We start from the raw sequence: 20,393 nt of genomic DNA, 5'->3' as shown, positions 1-20,393 counted from the left end.
CCCCGAGCTGGGAGCTGGGACCCCAGCGCCAGATGTGGCCCTTGCCCTCTGCGGCCCCCATCTTGGGGGTGGGACAGGAGCGGCAGTCACGGCTGTGTGGCCGATCGATTTCTGGCCTCGTCAGCCAGGCCCTGGGGAGGGGCTGGGCCCCAGATGGGCCACCTGGGTCCCCAGGCCTCGGGGGGTCCCTGGGGCAGCCTGTCAGGGTCCTCGGTGTCCCGGCCCAGGGCAGCTGCCCCTAGGGCCATCCTGCCCCCTGCCGTCCCTCCCAGGCTGTGCCCTCTGCCTGCCCACAGTCGCCTGGTCACCCTTACACTTGCAGGAGGCCGGTGGCATTTCTCCAGACTCCCAGCCTCCCTAATTTTTGTGCTGCTGCTACAGGGAGTATTTTCTTTAAAAACAGGATGGATGTGAGAAGAACAACAACGCTCCGAAACCACACTTAATGGGTGGGTCGGGCTGGCTCGTTAGCGCTGAATAATCGAGCTGCAGCCTCACGGCTGGGAAACAAAAATAAACAACCCACCCTGCGCGCTGGGGACGGGGGCTTCCACATTCAGCCCCCAGTACCTGGGTCCTGGGTCTCAGGACAGCGGCAGGAGGGCTCCCGGTCAGCAGGGGCGCGGGCATCTCCATGGGGACTGCCTTCCTCCGCGCCCTTGCCAGGCACCCACCCTGGGAAAGGTCACTTGAAGGGGACAAACCTCCCAGCCCCTCCCAGGGACGCAACCTTTGTGGCAACCGAAATCCTGCTCGGTAATTTAAGCTTGCTTCCTCCTGCCCCATCCTCAGTGAAGAAGGAGAACAGCTGGCCTTGTCTCTTTTTCTAATAAATCCCATCCGACTGCAGTGCCGGGGAGGGACCTGCCAGCTCAGCTGTCCGGCCCAAGGAGAAGGGCCAGATCTCCATCAGCCCTGGGCTCTGGAAGTCGGACGGGGAGACCCAAGCGGCGACCCCTGCCCCGGGCAGCCCTCCACTCGCGCCGCCTTTGTATGAGTGGGTGGGGTGCGCCGGGCCGGCGGGAGGGCCGGGGTCTGGGGGGACGGCAGCCACTCATTTGTGCAGCCGAGTTCCAGGCGCATTGTGTACTGGGCCGAACTTTAGCTCACAATTTGGGATTAGAGCAAATCCGAGTATTTTTCTGCATGCCTGCCCGCTCCCGGGCACCCAGAGCCTGCTGGGTAACTGCCTATTATCCGCCGGTTCCACTCCAGTGCCCTCCCCAATAAAACTTTTCATATCCTTATAAACGAACTCGATTGCCGTGTTATAAACATTTACACTGTGCTAACAGATCATCTCCGCACATCAGAATTGGCTAAATTCCCTTTTCCAGATGAATATATTGAAGGAGATTAGAGATATGATAGCTTTTCAGATTGCTGAACCCAGAGAAATTAGTTTAGTGAGCATTTACAGAGGCTAAATTGGAACCATTAAATAGTGGATTAAATTGATGGCACTTTCATTGTCTGTCCTTCGGTACTGCTGTAAAATCAATTAGCCGTCACCAGCCCATTCTCCATATAGTGAGATTGTCGTCCTGCCTGGAAGCTGATGCAAAACCTCCCAGCGGTGGCGAGGGGTGTGAAAACACACCTATTAGGTGGTGTGGCATGAAATAGCATCAGGGACCCCGGCTGCCCGGGGGAGGCCCCGCCCGCTGCCCTGGCCTCCCTGCCTCCCCAGCCTCTGCCCGTTGTGCATCGAGGGGCTGCTGGCAGCTGCCCCCTCCCCGGAGGCGACGGGGACGGGCGAGGGGGGTGCCCGTGGGCACGGCTGGGCCCCCGTAAGAAAGGCCGAAGATGGCACACGTCTGCAGGGAAGCAGCAGTCTCGGAGGGCGCTCAGGGGCTGCCTGGAGGGTAGCTTTCAGGTCGTGACCGAGCGTGTGACTCTTGCTGTCACAAGCCTGTGCTGGGAGCTCACTGAGCATCAGCCATGGATGAGTGGGGAGCCCACTGAACCCTCCCCACGGCCCTGGGGGGCAGGCGCTGTTCTTGTCCCCATTTCACGGAGGAGGAAACTGAGGCCCAGCTGGTCCGGCAGCCGGCCCGGCCCAGTGTCCACAGCTGGCGCCAGGCAAGCACTGCAGCCTTGAGCAGCTGTCCTGGGCGAGAACCCTCGGGCCGTGCCCAGTTCTGGAAGGAGAGCGGGGCCTACCTCACTCACCAAAGTTCAGGACTGAGTGACCCTCGGGGCAGAGAAGCAAGTCTGGGGGTGAGTGGATGGTCCAAGCGAGCTCTGGAGGATGGGCCAAGGCGAGGGGCACCCTGGGGAATGGGGTGGGGGCAGGGAACACCCTGGGCCAGCACCCTCATCTGTCCCTGCAGAATTCAAATGATCAGCGCAGGACCCTGGGTTGCACTGATGGGGAAGCTAAGGCCCAGAGGCGGCAGGTCCGAGTCGCACAGCAGGTGGCAGCCGGGTGGACAGTCAGCCTGTGTAGTAAACCTGGTTTGTGGTCAGTCCGATTTGACTCAGCCAGCGCCGGGGCCTGAAGGAACTTCCCCCAAACACACTCTGGACACACTTTATTTATTTGGCCATGCTGCACGGCTTGTGGGATCTCAGCTCCCCGACCAGGGATTGAACCTGGGCCACGGCAGTGAAAGCCCGGAACCCTAACCACTAGGCCAGCAGAGAACTCCTCAGACACACACTTTAGATGCAGGAAGACAGGGTCGTGTGTGGGAGACGGTGGGCAGAGGGCACTCGGGGTCTGGATTGGGGGTTGGGGCAGTGGGGCCGGAGACTGGGTGGCACGCGGGATCTGGTGACGGCCTTTGCCCTGCTGTGTGCTCTGCCGGGAGCCCTCGTTGCCACTCCTGAGCTCAGCTCAGAAGTCACCTGCCCCGGGAAGGCTTCTCTGACCCCGCCGCCCCCTCCGTCAGGCCAGGAACCCCCCTACCCCGGCTCCCACGGGCTGCTGGGCTTCCCCACGTCATGGCGGTCGTGCCACTAGGTAGGAGATGCTGGCCTGCGAGGAGCCCTCCTCCCCATCTGCTCCGGGGCCCGTGGGCCCAGCCCGTCTTTGAAGAGTGGTGGGGGGTGGGTCCAGGTGTGCTGATGGCCTGGCCACCAGGCAGGTCAGTGAGAACGTGAGCAGGATGCCGCAGCCAGGGGAGCCCCGGGCTTTCCTTGGCCCAAGTGCGGGGGAGGCGAGGCCTGCCCTGGGAGCTGACTGGCTGCAGAACGGCCGCCCTCCCAGTGGCCGGAACACGCACGGGGCCTCGTGGCTGTGAGGAGGTGGCTCCGTCCGTTCTCAGGCAAGAGCCTTTCCTCAGACATTCTGGCAGCACCCACAGTCCACAGAGCGCTTCCCGCCCGTGAGCCTGGGACGGCCACCGGCTCCATCCCAGACAGGAAACAGGAGAGACTGGGGGCAGGCAAGCTCGCCCAGCCCGGCAGAGGGGAGCTGGGCTCCACTGAGGGACCCCGTGCCCCCGGCCCCTCCCGTGGGGTCCCGGGCCTGAGCTGAGCCCCGGGGGGCACGGCCATCAGGACCCCACCCCAGCGGCTCGGTGCTCCAGAGCCTTCCCCGTCCTCGCTCTGGGCCCCGCAGGACGGAGGAGGCTGGCGGACCAGCGCTTCTGTGCAACTTTTCAGAGACCAGCCTGCAGCCAAGATGTGGACAATCCTGTGGACGGGCTGAGCCCCTCCAGGCTGGGCTGGGCCTTCGGCCGAGGTCTGTGTGTATGCGTGGAGTCCACAAGGACCCAGAGGGAAGGTGGAATGGAGTGGGCCTGTGGGGGCCTGGGCAGGACCCGCCCAGATGTGCACTCCTGGCTGAGGGGCCCTTAGCCGTCTCCTTCGGAGGGTGATGGGGACGAGCTGCTGGGCGGGGTGCTGAGCGGCCCGTCCTGGGAAGAGTGCAAGGCCGGCTGTGGGGAGAGGGCCGCGGGCAGAGCTGGGCCCGGAGCCTGGAGGTGTGAGGTGCCCTCCCTGGGGATGGGGTGCCCGGCGGCCCCACGCACAGTGCTGGGCACACGCTGGCAGAGTCTCAGGGCTTGGGGCCCCCAGCCCCCTGCCCGGGTCCCTGCAGAGTCCCAGCACCGCCCTGCGCTCACCTTCCTGACGGCTGACCTCCGGCTGCTCTGAGAACTGGCCGCCCCCAGGCTGGCTGAGAGGCCCCTGCCCCAGCGGATTAGCCCCCCCCCAAGAAAAACACACCGCGGGTTTCATCTGAGCCCAGCAGGTGGGCGGGAGGCCTCACAACAGAGAAGCCCAGACTGGTGGGGAGGGGCTGTGGGGAGCACTGCACAGGTCAGGTGACGCCCGGGCATGGAGATGAGGGGTCTGCAGCCCGGTGGGAAGCCCCGGTCAGAGACCCCTGCGCAGGGCAGAAACTGTGCACCCAGAGAGGACTGTGGGTGGGGCCAGGCTGGGATGGGTCCCCTGGGGTCTGCCCGCTACCCAGAGGCCCTGAAAGGACTCCTCATCCCATCTTATAGATGAGGAAACTGAGGCTGGGGAAGGGAGGGGTGGCCCCTCTGGGACTGGGATCCCAGGCAGCCTGCACCTGCTCGGCAGAACTGCAGACCACTGGGCCACACCCTCATTTTTCACATGGGGGAACCGTGGCCCAGAGAGGGACAGGAGCCCACCAAGGTCACACAGGATGCCGGCCTCCTGTCCCGGCCTGGGCCCCTCTGCTGGGGTGTGCAGCCCATCCCCACCCCAAGCCCATACCCCGGGCCAGGAGGCAGCCCTCGGGGCTGGGTGGAGGCTAGGTGGATAAGGTTTCTGGCAGCTGGGGGGGGTGGGCACGGTGGGTCAGGTGCGGGTGGGGGGTAGCACAGAGGCAGGTGAGAACGGCGGCCGCGGGAGGTTCTCACGGACAAACAGAGTGAACCGGCCGCCCCCGCCAGCCCCTGACAACTGATGTTAAAGTAGAGGGCAGTCTGGGCGCACGTGGCCCTGCACGGGAAGGGGCTGGAGACCCTCCTGCTCGCTGGCTCTGTGCTCGGCGCTCCCGGCTCTCTGCACGCTGGGTGGTGGGCCACGTCTCTGGGCCCCCCCACCCCGAGCTTCCAGGCCGGGATTCTGGGGGTCCCTCCCTTCACCCCCCAGGGGACACTCCAGGGATTGGCCGGCTGCCTGGGAGGAAGACCCGGAGCGGCTGTGTGGACTCTGCCCCCTGGGCCTCAGTTTCTCCCCCTGGACGGCTGGGGGCCCCCCTCCCCCTCCCCCCTCCCCCTCCCCCTCCCCCCTCCCCTCCCCTGCCCTCCCCCCGCCCATCGCGGGGGCTGCCAGGAGGAGAGTGAGCCAGGGCCCCGCCGGCAAAGATGAGACCACAAGGTGTGTTATGGTTGTCACGCTTGTCACAGGCAGAGTTTCACGCTTGGCCCCTGGGGACCGTGAGGGCCTGTGGGGCGGGGGCCAGGGACGCGGGGCCTTTCATCACCTGGGCCGCCGGCTCCCCATTCGGGACAGTCTTCATCTGGCCATGATGAATGGCTGCAGCTCTGCTTGGAAGGCCTGGGAGAGGAGCCAGAGAAGCCGGGCAGAGGCTCTAAGACGTGGAGGTGAAGGGGGCGCGGCGCCGGGAGGGCCACTGGTCCGTCTGTCCTGGTCGCTGTCCTCCGCCCTAGAACGAGAGCAGGGCAGGAGGGGCTGGAGCACGGGGTGGGGGCGTTTCTAAGCACACTTTCTGGAACGTTTGGGACGCATGGGAGGGAACCCAGGCTGGGCCACCACGGACGGGCACCCGCGCGTGCCCTAAGCCCAGAGGTGCCCCGAGGCTCCGGGCAGCCCCTGAGATGCGGCCGAGTCCGGGTGCAGCAGGGCTGTGGAGGCGAGACCAGAGGTCCATCTGTGCGGCCCCTTCCTCCCCCTTCCGGTACGAGGACACGAGCCAGGCCGGAGCGGCCTGCCCACCAGGGACACATGCCCGGCCGTGTCGTGGGAGCTGCGCTGCCCGCCTGCTCAGGGGGACCAAGGCGGTGCGGGGTGGAGCGCAGCCCCTGTGGCCGCCGTCCACTGCACTTTGCCGCTCTGCGCCCTGCGTCGCAGGATCATGGGACACGTCCTCGGGGTTAGAGCCGCCTGGCTCTCTGGCTTCAGGGAGGAGGAAGCAGGTTGGCGTCGAGATGGCCTCGAAAACAGGTCGTGTAACAGTCAGCGATGGACGCGAAAGTTAGTGGGCAAAAGGGAGATGAGACACAGGAACCCACACTCTTCCGTGTACCTCCCCGGAGAGACACTTATTAAACTTTCTGTACTTTTTCTGGGCGGGTGGGTAAAATATACATAACATTTACCACCTTAACCCCTTTTCAGTGTCCAGTTCAGGGGCATTAAGCACATTCACACTGTTGTGCAGCCATCACCACCGTCCATCTCCGGAATATTTTCATCGTCCCGAACTGAGACGGTTCCCATTAAACACTCACTCCCCTCCCCCTCCCCCAGCCCCGGGCCCCCACCCCCTACTTTCTGTCCCTGTCACCCTGACGCCCCCAGGGTCCTCACGTGAGTAGAATCGCAGTGTCCGTCCTTCTGTGTCTGGCTTATTTCACTGAACATCAGGTCCTCGAAGTCCAGCCACATCGTAGCAGGTGTCAGTGCTTCATTCCTTTCTAAGCCTGAGTCTACTGATTCATTACGAAGAGAAAACTAGTAACTTCACATGGGAGAAAGCCAACAGGCACCAGCAGGTGATCAAGCTGGCGCCGCCCAGGACGGGACAAACACCCCGGGCTCTCCTGCCCTGAGGCCCCGGGGAGATACGGCATCACTTTTGGGATGTTGCTGCCCCGAACACACAGCCCGGACATGCCCAGTCATGAGGAGACCCCACAAAGCCACACGGAGGAGCGTCTGACAAAGCCACACGGAGGAGCGTCTGACAAAGCCGCTGGCCGGCACTCTTGACAAAACGTCAGTGTCGCAAAAAAGACTGAGACGCTGTCCCAGAATGACCGTGACGACGGTGACGTGACAGCTACGTGCAACGCAAGATCATGGGACAGGACCTGGGCGTCAGCAGGACGACTGGTGACCCTTGAAAAAGGCTTGTATCAGGAACCCCATCTACACCCAGGACCCTGGCGGGAATCAACTGTTAAATAGTCAGGAATTTTGCAAACCAGCTGTAAATTATTGAGATCGGCCGTGGTGGGAGTATTTATACCGTAGAGATAGGCAAGCGGCACAAAGCAGGACTTTTGGGGGCAGGGGGAGACCTCACAAGCACACCACCGGTTCTGTAAGATGTGACATTAGGGGAAGCTGAGTGAGGGTCACTGGAATCCTGTTCACGATTTTGCAGCATTTTTGCAAGTCTGAACTTACTTCAAAATAAAAAGTTTTAAAAAGTTCTAAAATCAGAGACTCAGCTCCTGGCAAACCAATCCCCTTTCTGTGTCCTTCAGAGGCATCAGACGCCACCCAAGCCTGACACACTCTTTCCCCAGCCCCTGGGGAACCACACCCTCCTGGCTTCCTTCTTTTCCTCTGTCCCTTTCAGTCTTTTAAAATAGGCTCTAATTTCTTTCTTCCATTCGTCTATTCATCCCTCCACCCACCTACCCATTCACCGATCCATCTGTCATCCTCCCCTCTATCCCTCCATCCATCCATTTACTGTTTTTCTTTTTGATAAATTTATTTATGTATTTATTTTTGGTTGCGCCGGGTCTTCGTTGCTATGCATGGGCTTTCTCTAGTTGCGGCGAGCGGGGGCTACTCTCGGTTGCAGTGCACGGGCTTCTCGTTGTGGCGGCTTCTCGTTGCAGAGCATGGGCTCTAGGCACGTAGGCTTCAGTAGTTGAGGGATGTGGGCTCAGTAGTTGTGGCTCACGGGCTCTAGAGCGCAGGCTCAGTAGTTGTGGCACACGGGCTTAGCTACTCCGTGGCATGTGGGATCTTCCCGGACCAGGGCTCGAACCCGTGTCCCCTGCAATGGCGGGCGGATTCTTAACCACTGCGCCACCAGGGAAGCCCCCATTTACTATTTTTAGAGCAACTTAAATGCAGGGCACTGCTCTCGTTTATTGTTCAGTACTGAGCAAAAGAGACAAAGCCCCTGACCTCATGAAGTTCATACACCAATGGCGAGAAAAGCAAGCCAACAAGAAAAGAACTCTGTGAATTAAACACGCAGGAAGGGATGAGGTATCATGGGGGACGGGAGGTGGGAGATATAAAGCTGGGAACGGTGGGTGCACAGACACTCCGCCCCCTCCCAGCACGTGCTAGGGGCCGTGATCTCACTCCCCTCCCCAGCTCCACCATGAACTCCAAGCCTGCAACCGTCTCACTGTTCGATCCAGGCACATAGGAAGAGTCCAAGTGAGTTGGATGGTGTTTGATGGGGCCCCATGCGGGGTTGGACTCCAACGTCCGACCCAGACAAGCCCTTGAAACTGGGAATCCCCAGTTCACGGAGGCTCAGGGAGACAGGGACCCCTGGCCAGCGGTGCTGGAAGCCGGGCCAGCCCTGGAAAGGCATTTGGCAACGTAAACTCAGCACCGTGGAAATGCTCTTCCAAGGAAATTACCCAAAATATGGGGAGAGCGTTAGGCCCAAAGATATTCACTGTAACATTATTTTTAACGACCAAAAAAAAAAAAAAAAATTGGAAGCAGCTGAAGTGTCCAACAATCGGGGAGTAGTTTAGTAAATTATAGTCCACAGACTCGATGGAATACTAGGCAGTCATTAAAAGTGATAATTACAAAGATCAAACGGTAAAATGCAGACGTGCCTGCAGTGTATCGCTGAGGGGAGAGCAGCGTGTAGAATTATGTGTACATTAGGGGTGTAATGATGTAAGAAACATATGCAGCAGGAAAAAGCCTGGGAGGGGATGGAGCGGCAGAGGACAGAGTGGTGAGGTGAGGAGACAGAGAGCCGCTGCTCTTTTCTGTTTTCTGACTTTTCTATGAAGTATGATATCTTTAGTAATTTAAGATACAGGCACACCCCGCTTTACTGTGTTCGCAGATACTGCATTTTCCACACATTGAAGGTCTGTGGGGACCCAAGTCTAACGGCGCCATTTTCCCAAGAGCATCTGCTCGCTTCGTGTCTCTGTGTCACATTTTGGTCATTCTTGAAATATTTCAAACCCTCCGCCAGCCAAAAGATTACAACTCAAAGGCTCAGATGATGGTTAGCATTTTTTAGTGATAATGTATTTTCCATTAAGGTAGGTCCGTTGTTTTTTAGACATAAGGTTATTGCATACTTAATAGACTACAGTGTAGGGCAAACACAACTTTTTTTCTGCACTGGGAAACCGAGAAGTCGGTGTGAGTGGCTTTACCGCAATACTCTCTTCTTGGCGGTGGTCTGGAGCCAAACCCGTGACATCTCCGACGTGTGCCTGTACTTAATCAACAGAGTTATTGCAGGATGTCAGGATTGTGGTAAGTTTTGGCTTCTCTTTGTGCTTTTCTGGATTTTCCAAATGTTCTCCTATGAAGAGGATCGCTCTGGTCCTGTGATGGGAGGAGGTTAGGGTGGGGCCGGAGCAGGGGTGCCAGCCCTTGTGGGATCATTGGCACAGGGACACCCTTCCTGCCCTCAGAAGGGCCATGCGGGTGGAGGAGCAGGGGTGCCCACAGCCTCCTGAGGGGGGACTGGCGCCTCGGCGGGCATCACGCGCTACCCTGAAGGAAGCGCTGGGTGCCCTGGGGAAGGGCGGACGTTCCCCATCACCAGGAGGCTGCAGGCCGGGGCTCTGGGCTGTTACGGAGGGACGTCTACAAGGGGAACAGGGTGGTCAGAGGCCTGCGAGGTGCACTCTAGGGGAAGAGGGGAATGAACTGGAGGTTGTTCTGCACGTACCCTGCCCAGGCGTCACCTGCACCAACTCATTCATGCCTCAGAAACAGCCGTGAAAAACAAGCTTGTTTGTCAGAGGAGGAAATGAAGGCTTGAAGGCCTCAAGTAACTTGCCCAGAGTCATGAAGCTGGTAAGTGGGTGAGCACCCCAGAAATGGCTCTCCTAGGATTGTGCAGTGTACAACTTACACCACTGTCCAGGGCCTGCATCAGGGTTCAGACCCAGGTCAACCCGAGTTCAGAGTCTGGGCTTTCCCACGTGGCCCCAGGCCCTGTGCCAGAAACACAAAAATAAGAAGTTGTCCTAGTCCTCAGGGAGCTCAGAAACCAGGGAGAGAGGAGGACACGGGAAAGAAAACCGTAAAGATGATCATGATGATGATGGTGCTGCAGGTGATAAAGGCGTTGATGATCCTGGCGATGAAGGTGATGGTGGTGACAGTGACCATCATTTATTCAGTGCTCTTTATGTACCAGGCAGGCACTGTGCTAAGTCTTCCAGATAAAGTATTTGGGTGGTCGGTACTATCCTGCCTATTTGGTCTTTCAGCCCACGAAGGGAAGGGCTGATATTTTCACCTAAGTCCACATGATTCCTGGGTCTGGGCTGGACAAAGGCCCGAGGGAGGCCGGGTGTGAGGGGCTAGGACTGAGGTCTATGCAGACGGAGTCTACCCCCCACCTCCAGCAGAGGGAGGGGAAACATGATGGGCAGAGCTGATCCACATTGCGGGGCGGCCCAGATACGGCCCCTGCCTGGAGGGTTGATGCCAGGCCAGCAGTGAGGGGGCCAACAGCCCTGGGGCAGAAAGCCGTAGGGGTGCAGATGCCTGGGGCTGAGCGGGGGGGCGTGCACCTGCTCGCCTTCCTGTTTTGCAGATGGGGGTTGGGCGCTGCAGAGGGGCAGGTGTATCCGCCATGTTTTTTATTTTCTGTATTTTACGATGCTTTGACGTATCAGGGGCCCTGCTGGCCAGGAAGAAAGTGCCCCCTGCCCCAGGGTTAGCTGGTCTGAGGTAGCAGATACTCCCGTGAGCGCGCCTATCGTACGGAACCAGCCAGCACAGAGCCCACACCTCAACCCCCTCCTCTCTCAGGCTCCCACGCTCCCAGGGCAGTATTTCCCTGCCTTCAGTCACCCAGGGCCAGGAAGCAGACAGCTGGAGACCCCCCTATAGCCCAGAGCCTGCCCCAGTTCTTCAATCCATCCAACCATAAGCCAGTGCACTGCTGACCCCGCCTCACCCATTCCATCCCCTGAAAACTGCAATAAAGGCTCTGGGCCCTGCTCCCCCCAGGTTCCTTCTGCCTCTGGACCGACCCGCTGCTGCCCCGTGTGACCCTGCATGGCCTGCCCCCTCCTCTGGGGAACTGTGAGTGATAAACTCTTCTTTCAAGGCAGTGGTCTCCATGTCTATCACCTCATATACCTGATTAAAACACATCATGGGTGCAAATCTCAAGATGGCAGGGGTGGCCTTGGGCCGCATGGCAGATCCAAGTTCAGACCCAGGCTGTCTGGCTGGCCCGTCACGGAGCTGCTGAGGTGCGGTGAGCAGGGGTGAGCAGGGGTCCAGAGGGGCCACGGTTGTCCTGTGTGGTGGGTGGCCATGGGGCAGTGGGAGGGGACGCGCCTTCTGAATTCTGCTCATCTCCCGCTGCTGGGTGACTAGGGCGGGTCTCCATCTCTCCGTGGGCCTCCTCTGTGGACTGGAGACCTGGGCCTGGGAGCTGCCGGCCGGCCGGGAGGGTGCCGTCCGAGCCAGGCTGCAGGCGCTCCTGAGCTGAGGGCCAGGTGCCATGGGGCCGCCCCCCCCCCCCAGTAGAGCCACCACCCTGCCCACGACCCGCTTGGCAGCCCCTGTAGGCAGCGGAGGGCGGGCAGGGCCGAAAGCCGGGCTGGGGTGTAGGGGGAGGGCAGTAGCCGGCGGGGCCCCCGGCCGCCTCGCCCCGGTGCCTGCTGGTCGGCATCTGGCCGCGGCCCAGCTCCCCTGCCTCTGGGCCCGGCGCTCTCCGTCCACGGGGCCGCCTCCCCAGGGGTGTCAGGCCCTGAGTGCACGGCCACGGCCAGCCCGGCCGGCCCATCACTGACGCCTCCCTCCCGTAATTGGCAATTTTGTCATATTTATTCACAACAGATCGGATTGTCAGGAGCTTGCTGGGGCTCTCCGGAGGCCCGCCGTGAAATCGGTTTGAAATGGTGTGTCAGGTTTTTCTCTCCCTGCTGAAGCGACCATCTGGCTGCCGGGCCGGGGCTGGGCTGATACACTGACCCGGGGAATCGCGGCTAAGCCGCTCCCGGGGGCCCGCACGCCCGCGCGCCGCTCCGGCCTCCCCCGTGGGCTCGGCTGCAGGGGGAGACCTGGGCGGGGCGGGGGGGCAGGAGGCCGAGAGCTCCCGGGCACCACACTGGCCATCCAGGCCCTGCCAGGTTGGCACCTCTCCCACAGCCCTACCCCGGGTGGCCCGGATCTCAGCGGCTGAGCAGAATCAAAGGGTGAGTTTTTTTTTTTAATTATTTTAAAAATTTATTTATTTTTGGCTGTGTTGGGTCTTTGTTGCTGCGCACGGGCTTTCTCTAGTTGCGGCGAGTGGGGGCTACTCTTTGTTGCATTGCGCGGGCTTCTCATTGCGGTGGCTTCTCTTGTTGTGGAGCACGGGCTTTAGGTGCGCGGGCTTCAGTAGTTGCAGCACGCGGGCTCAGTAGTTGTGGCTCACGGGCTCTAGAGCGCAGGCTCAGTAGCTGTGGCGCACGGCCTTAGCTGCTCTGCGGTATGTGGGATCTTCCCGACCAGGGCTCCAACCCATGTCCCCTGTACTGGCAGGCGGATTCTCAACCACTGTGCCACCAGGGCAGACCCAAGGGTGAGTTCTCAATCGTGTGGCTGTTCTGTCTGGGTCGACGGGGGCTCTGGTCCTGGCGGTCCTCAGGCCCCTCCCACCACAGCGCATGGCCCTGTGAGCTCCTGGTGTCACTCAGCTGGGGGGCGGGGTCAGCTCCCAGAAAGGTCCTGAGCTGGACTTGATCAGGTGGCCCCACAGGACGCCAGGAGGGCTGCGAAGTGTCATATCCAGGGGAAGAAATGGGCTGGGGGCCCGTGAAGCAGACCCTCAATAAAGCAGGGGCACCAAAACCTTTTTTCTAAGAAATATATTATTTCAAAAATCAAATGGGGCCGCTTCACACCTATTAGGATGAAGTATATATTTTTTAATATAATAATATTATATATATAATATTATATATATCTCTCCAGAAAATAACAAACATTAGCAAGGATGTGGAGAAATTGGAACGCCTGCACCCTGTTGGTGGGAGTGTAAATTGGTACCACCATGGCGGAAAACAGTACAGAGTTTCCCCCCAAAATTAAAAATAGAACTGCCATAGGATCCAGCAATCCCACTCCCGGGGATGTAACCGGAAGAATCGGAAGCAGGGCACAAACAGATACGTGTACACCCACGTTCACGGCAGCGTTACTCACAGCAGCCAAAAGGGTGGAAGCCACCCGAGTGTCCATCGACGGATGACGGATGAACACAATGTGGTCCATCCACACAGTGGAATATCACTCAGCCTTCAAAAGGGAGGAAACTCGGACCCCTGCTACAACGTGGATGGACCTTGAGGACATGATGCTCAGTGAGATAAGCCAGACACAAAAAGACACATACTGTGATTCCACTCCTGTGGGGTCCCTGGAGGAGCCGGGGTCACAGAGACAGAAAGTAGGGGGTGGGGCGAGGGGCTGGGGAGGGGGAGGGGCATCTGTGTGGAGCGGGGACAGAGTCGCAGTTTGGGAAAACGGAAGGTTCTGGAGACGGACGATGGTGACGGCTGTCCAGTGTGACCACACTGTGTATGTACTTAATGCCCCTGAACTGGACATAAAAATGGTTAAGAGGATAAATTTTATGTTATGCATATTTTACCACAATAAGAAAATCAAACGGAGCCACCACCTGTGGGGACACTGGCATGTCCCGTGTGGCTTGTTTCTGGGCAGAGGGTGGGCCTGGTGCCCCTTTGGGCTCTGGTTCTGGGCTCTGGCTGCCCTGTTCTCTCTGCAGGGGAAGGGGGAGGGGATGGGCTGCCCACGGCCACGCCGGGGCCCTCGGCGACCAATGGGCCCTCAGGGCCATGTGGGACCAGGGAGGCCGGACTGTGGGGCTGGAGCCGCACACCAGGCCAGGACTCGGGGGCTGGGACGGGCCAGAGCAGGGGTGGCCTGCTGGGGACACCTGCTTATTTTTAATGCTGACGCCACATCAGGAAAGCCAGTTAGGCAGTGGTGGTGAGAAATTGATTGGTTTTGGAGCAAAGACCAAAACCCAGAGCTCGGAGGTTGTGGGAACGACGGGGGGGAAGGCCTAGTTGGCCCGCCCGTCCCGTGTGTGTCTGTCTGTTGTCCCTTGGAGGATCCGGGCGAGGGGGAGGGTCCGGGCGCCCCAGCCTGCCACCGCGGCCACCTGCTGGATCTGCAGGAATAACACTGGATGCACAGAGGCTGGGCTGGGGTCTGTCTTGGAACCCCCATGGTGGGGGCATGGCTCCTCCCCAGGAGGCTGGCCCGGGGCCCCTCCAGCCTGCACCTGCCCCGCCATCATCTCCCACCTGGGCCAGAGCGGGGCCCAGGCTGGACTGCTGCCAGGTGGGTTCCCTGAGGCCTCCCTGACCCTCACCCAGCCCCCACCCTCCCTGGGTTCCACCCACCCCTGGGTTCTGGTCTCAGCATCTCTGCTCACTGGCCGGTGACGCTGGGCAGCTAAACGCCCCGTCTGGCCCTCAGTTCTTCCCCCTGTAAAAGGGGGTGGAGGGCGTTGTCCTTCCCTCCCACCCCTTCTGCCTCAAACTGGACGTCTGCTCCGAAGCCAGGAGGCACGGGGGCCCTGGGCACTGCCTGGAAGGCGTCATCAGGAGGGGCCCTGCCGGCCGCTGCCCACAGCCTGGCCCGTGCGTCTGTGCAGTGGGAGCCCAGGGACCCGGGAGAAGGCCCTCCCCCACCGGAGGTGGAGGGCGGGGAAGGGGCTCACTCCTGATCGTCATGCTAAGTGGGCGTCTGCGAGGCTGACTCGCGGACCCGGGTCTGCTATTTTCCTAAGGATTAGGGGCTCTTTACACAGCACAGCCCTCGGCTGAGCCTCGCCAGGCACCCACCACGCAGGCCCTCAGGGGTGGGCAAGGCGGGGGTCGGGGGCTGCCCGCGCTCTGGTCGCCCTCAGGCCAGCGCTGCCCAAAATGGGGGCCGCCGGCCGCTGCGCGCGTCTGAGCCGGGATGCGCCGTGCGTGCAGAAGAGAAGACCGCGGAATATTCCAGTAGCCATTCTGCTTCTGTGCACCACACGTCGAGAAGGTAAGGTTTGGGATCTATTGGGCTAAAGAAAATATATCATTAAGGTTAATTTCACCGGCCTCTTTGGACTTTTTTTCACTGCGGCTTCTAGAAAATTCTGAATCACATACCTGTGTGGTCGTGTTCTATTTCTTTGGATGGTGCTGCTCCAGGTAATGTTACCATGTCTGCTCTCAATGATGTAAACCAGGATGGGACGGCAGGCGGGATGGACGGGCGGACTGCGTGGGGCTGGCCCGGCGGTGAACGCCAGGCTGGAGCCTGGTCCTGTGGGACGTGTGGTCAAACCCCCTCCCCTTGAATCTGGTGACTTACTTGACCAATAGTACGTGGTGGAAGTGACATCTGGACCCCTGAGACGGGGTCATGAGAAGGCTTGCAGCTTCTCCCTCTTCGTCCTCTTGGGACCCTGAGCTGCCACGGAAGAAATCTGATTACTGGAAAGGCCAGCGGTGGGCGCTCAGCTCCACTGTCCCGCCTGCGTCCTGCCTTCCAGCCGTCCCCACCAGGGCACCCCCAGACCAGCCCCAGCCCCGTCCTGGGCAGTTGAAACCTGCTGAGTGACCTCAGGTGATGACACGTGGAACAGAAGAGCCACCCAGCCGAGCCCTGCCTGAATTCCTGCCCACAAACCAGGGAGAGATGGTGAAATGGTTACTGTCAGAACTGCTGATTGGGGTAGTTTGTTATGCAGCCGACGACCGGAAGCACTGATACACGACTCCCCCTACTCCTCGGACCCGTCCCAGATCCAAGGTGTCCCGGTGACGCCCGCGCAGCACAGGGTCCAGTTCAGACTCCCCCTACTCCTCGGACCCGTTCCAGATCCAAGGTGTCCCGGTGACGCCCGCGCAGCACAGGGTCCAGTTCAAACTCCCCCTACTCCTCGGACCCGTTCCAGATCCAAGGTGTCCCGGTGACGCCCGCGCAGCACAGGGTCCAGTTCAGACTCCCCCTACTCCTCGGACCCGTTCCAGATCCAAGGTGTCCGGGTGACGCCCGCGCAGCACAGGGTCCAGTTCAGACTCCCGCTACTCCTCCGACCCGTTCCAGATCCAAGGTGTCCCGGTGACGCCCGCGCAGCACAGGGTCCAGTTCAGACTCCCGCTACTCCTCGGACCCATCCCAGATCCAAGGTGTCCCGGTGACGCCCGCGCAGCACAGGGTCCTGTTCAGACTCCCCCTACTCCTCGGACCCGTCCCAGATCCAAGGTGTCCCGGTGACGCCCGTGCAGCACAGGGTCCAGTTCAGACTCCCCCTACTCCTCGGACCCGTTCCAGATCCAAGGTGTCCCGGTGACGCCCGCGCAGCACAGGGTCCAGTTCAGACTCCCCCTACTCCTCGGACCCGTTCCAGATCCAAGGTGTCCCGGTGACGCCCGCGCAGCACAGGGTCCAGTTCAGACTCCCGCTACTCCTCGGACCCGTCCCAGATCCAAGGTGTCCTGGTGACGCCCGTGCAGCACAGGGTCCAGTTCAGACTCCCGCTACTCCTCGGACCCGTCCCAGATCCAAGGTGTCCCGGTGACGCCCGCGCAGCACAGGGTCCAGTTCAGACTCCCGCGGTGGCCTTGGTCATCACGTCCACGTAATGTCCTTCAGTCTGGAGTGACCTTTCCTTGACTCGCGACACTGACATCCTTGAGGACAGCAGGCCGTTTTGTGGAATCACATGCCCTGGAGTTTGTCTGCTGTTTCTTCAGAGCCGGTTTCCTGCTTGGTAGGAGTCGCTGCCGGAGGAGATGCCACAGAGGTGACACCGGGTCCTGGAAATGCGTCCTGTGCAGGGTGGGGGGGAGGGGGGGCCTGGTTTGATCTGACCGTTTGATGAAGGGAGTGTCTGCAGGGTTCCCCGCTCTAAAGTTACCCTTTTCCCTCTGCAATTAATGTGTTTTTGTGAGGTGGGAATTGGAGGCTGTAAATATCCTGCATGTCATCAAGGTTTCCATTTATTCCTGACTCAGGACACTCTGGCTGCTCTTGTTCCTTCCCTGCCCGGCTCTGGGACCATGATTTCTTCAAAAGCCTCCTTTTCTTCTAGTGGGGAAAGGGGCTTAGAAACCAAGATTTGGGTTCTAGGAGTGCCCACTGCTACCAAGGGGTCACTGCCCCAGGAGGATTTGGGGTGCAGGTCGGTTCCACACAGAGACGGCCCAGCGGATGCTGGCTGCGCCGGGGGACTCGGGGTTCACCGCCTGCAGGGTCTGTCCCCACGACGGGCCTGAGCCACGCCCTCCAGCTTCCTGGCCACAGCTGCAGCTCCTGCTCCTGTGTCACAGGACGTGATTCACGGGGGACCCAGATGGTGTCCCAGAGGTGGGCCTGAGTGCCATCTGAGTGGGCAGCACACCAGCACGTGCCCCAGACACAAGTCCAGGGCTCGACAGGCAGCCTGGGAGCGAGGGGGTCAGAGAGCACCGGGGTGTGCTTGGCACGTGCTCGTGGGCACACGTGTTCACATGCACACCTGGGCGTGGGCGTGCGCAGGGAGCCATCCTCACGGCACGTGTGTGTATCTGACATGTGGTCTCTGTGTCTGTGTCCACACTGTGCGGGGAGCTGAGGGTCTGGGGGCGTCTGGGGGTGCCTGAGAGAGGGTGAACGCTGCTGCACGTGTGCGTGTGTGCACGGACCCACAAATGTTCACGTGTGTGTTCACACGTCTGAGGCTGCTCGTTCACATGAAGGCCCGGGCGTGGAGCGCACACCCACGTGTGTGTGTGTGCGCGGACCCACAAGTGTTCACGTGTGTGTTCACACGTCTGAGGCTGCTTGTTCACATGAAGGCCCGGGCGTGGAGCGCACACCCATGTGTGTGCGTGTGCGTGTGCGGCCCCCAGGTAATTCTCAGGATGGGAGGTGGTCAGTTTGTGTCTGAGCACACGTGTGTCTATGTATGTGGACACGTGGGCACACGTGCAGCCGTGCTGAGAAGTGGGGGAGTGGGCATGAGAGACCCCACGGAGTCACGCCGTCCCAGCCCCTAAAGATGCTGACCCTGTGCCCCACCGTCCTGGGGAGACAGCCGGCTCTCTGCCCCTCCCGACAGCCCGAACTTGAGACGAGCCCCAGCTCTCCCCCCCGCCGTCCCGAAGCTCAGGGGGCTCAGACCCTGGTCCCACATCACCCAGAGCCCCTACACGCAGCCCACGCTGCTGGGCGCCCACCCCCCTTGCCTGCCGCTGGGCGTCGGCCGCAAGGAACAGAGGGATTCGTCCCACGACGCGGCTGCTGCGAGGAGGGCTGGCGCCGCAGCAGCCGCTGGTGTCTGTGGGACGGTGGCGGCCGTGCAGGGGACGCTGGCCAGAGTCAACCCCAGCTGTGCTCCACGGTGGCTGCAGAGGGGCCCATCACCCGAGGCCCTGCCTCCCGGGATCCAGGCTGTGGGCAGCAGGGAGCGGCCGAGAGGCCCGGAGGGGCCGGCAGACTCGTCCAAGGTGCCCAGGGGGTCGGGGTCCTGCCTTCCAGCGTCCTGGGCGCCCCAGCCTCCCCCACCCACTCCTGCCAGCAGTGTGCCCCCCGCCCCGTCGTCACTGCAGGAAAGGCTCTTTCCCCGGCTGAGCCCACCCACTCCTGCCAGCAGTGTGTCCCCGCCCCGTCGTCACTGCAGGAAGGGCTCTTTCCCCGGCTGAGCCCACACGTGCTCCCTGGCCTCACTGAGGGGGCTGGGCAGCCAAGGAGGGTCTCCGTGCCTCGGTCTCTGTGTCTGTAAATCGGGGACGTGGTCCCGTCTTGTCTGCTAGGGCCGACCTGGGGGCTGGGAGGCTGCCTGCCGCTGGGCCCGAGCCTCAGGGAGCCTCCGCTGTCGCCTCAGCCCCATGGTGGGGGGACCATCGATCCTCGAGGTGGGGGGCCGTCCATGCAGGCGGGCGGCGCATCCCCCATCGACCAGCCGTACCGTGTGCCGGCTCCCCCTGTGCTGTGCTAACAAGCCCATCTCGCGGCGCCTCGGGGCCTAATTGGCAAGACGGGCACGTGCGTGTCTGTCTGGGAGCCCGGCGGCTGTGCCCGCCCCAGCTCGAGGCGGACGGCGGTGCTGGGCCCCCGTGCCGGCGTCCTGCCCCTCGGGCTGCCAGCCGAGGCCGCCTGGTTTCTAGAGGCAACACCCAGAGGAAGGCCGTCAGCAGGGATGTCAGCGGGGAGAAGGGGCTTGTTAGTGGGGCCCCCTGAGAGGTGCTGGGCCCACCCCACAAGCCCAGAGGCAGCCTGGAGCCGTCCCACAGTGGGGGGGAGGGCAGTGCAGGATGGGGAGGGAGGGAGAGGCAGGCACATGGTGAGGGGACCCGGGGCCCTGGCACTGGAGGGTAAAGGAGGACAGGGGTTACTTGGCACAAGGAAGGAAGATGGGGGCAGCCCCAGAACAGAACTGGGGTAAAACCTGCAGGTGCAAGAAAATGGCCACTTACCTTGTCAACTTTGGTGTCCTGCCCAAATGGCAATGAGGTCCCGCCTGCTTCCCTCGGGAGCTGTCGTGGACCTGGGCAAGCGAGGGATGGCCTGGAAGGTAGTGATGTGCCTGTCAGTGGGCGCGTGCAAGCTAGAGGCCTGAGAGAGGACTCCAGCTCTGCATGAGGCAGGAGGGCTCTCAGAGTGGACGCAATGGACCTCAGGAATGTCCCCTCGGGGTCTGCTCAGCCGAGCACGGTGCTACGGGGGGGGGGGGGGGGCAGGGAATCATGTCCTTGTCCCCAGAGACCCTCTCCAGTGGGAGGACCTGAAGTCGGAGGGCCCGGCTGGGCGCCTCACTCTGCAGCAGACTCATCGCCTGCTCGGCCGGGGGGGTCTCCTCATCCCAGTCCCCCCAACACCCCAGAATCCAGCTGCCCCTCCCATCGGGCGGCCACCACCCCAGTGACCACAGGTGGGGACACTGATGCCCCGAGGACGGCAGGAGCGACCCTCCCAGGCCTCCAGCACAGCTGTTGCCGCCCGGTCCCCACTGCTCCTACCCCGGTAGGCCCCAGATGCATGCCTCACAGCCCACAGCCCGCCTGGGCCGGGCTCCTCCGCGCTCCTCGCTCTGGGCGATCCGGGACCTCCACCCAGGGGGGGAAGGGCCAGCCCCTCGCTGAGGCCTGATTGGGCTCCAGGGAGGCCCCGCCCTGGATGCTCTGGCTGAAGCAGTCAGAGAGCCCATTGTTCGTGGCTCTGCCTGCAGAGGTGTCACGGTGGCAGCCTGAAGCCGGCCGTGATGGGAACGCTCCCACCACGGAGACCCCCAAACACGCCCGTCTTATTTTGCT

General features: G+C 61.3%; 1 long non-coding RNA gene across 1 annotated transcript; it reads right to left on the bottom strand.

Annotated features, from left to right (window-relative positions):
* Window positions 1–14,462: 14,462 nt before the first annotated feature.
* LOC309613219 lies at window positions 14,463–20,073 on the bottom strand. Its single transcript, XR_014235588.1, has 3 exons — window positions 19,557–20,073; window positions 15,261–15,564; window positions 14,463–15,172 (listed from the first exon to the last, which is right to left on the bottom strand). It is a non-coding gene; the product is annotated as an uncharacterized lncRNA (long non-coding RNA).
* Window positions 20,074–20,393: the final 320 nt, after the last annotated feature.

This window comes from Balaenoptera borealis (genome assembly GCF_965194805.1).
Source record: "Balaenoptera borealis genome assembly, chromosome: 16".
Taxonomy (NCBI): Eukaryota; Metazoa; Chordata; class Mammalia; order Artiodactyla; family Balaenopteridae; genus Balaenoptera; species Balaenoptera borealis.
This window is presented reverse-complemented; position numbering and strand designations above follow the sequence as displayed.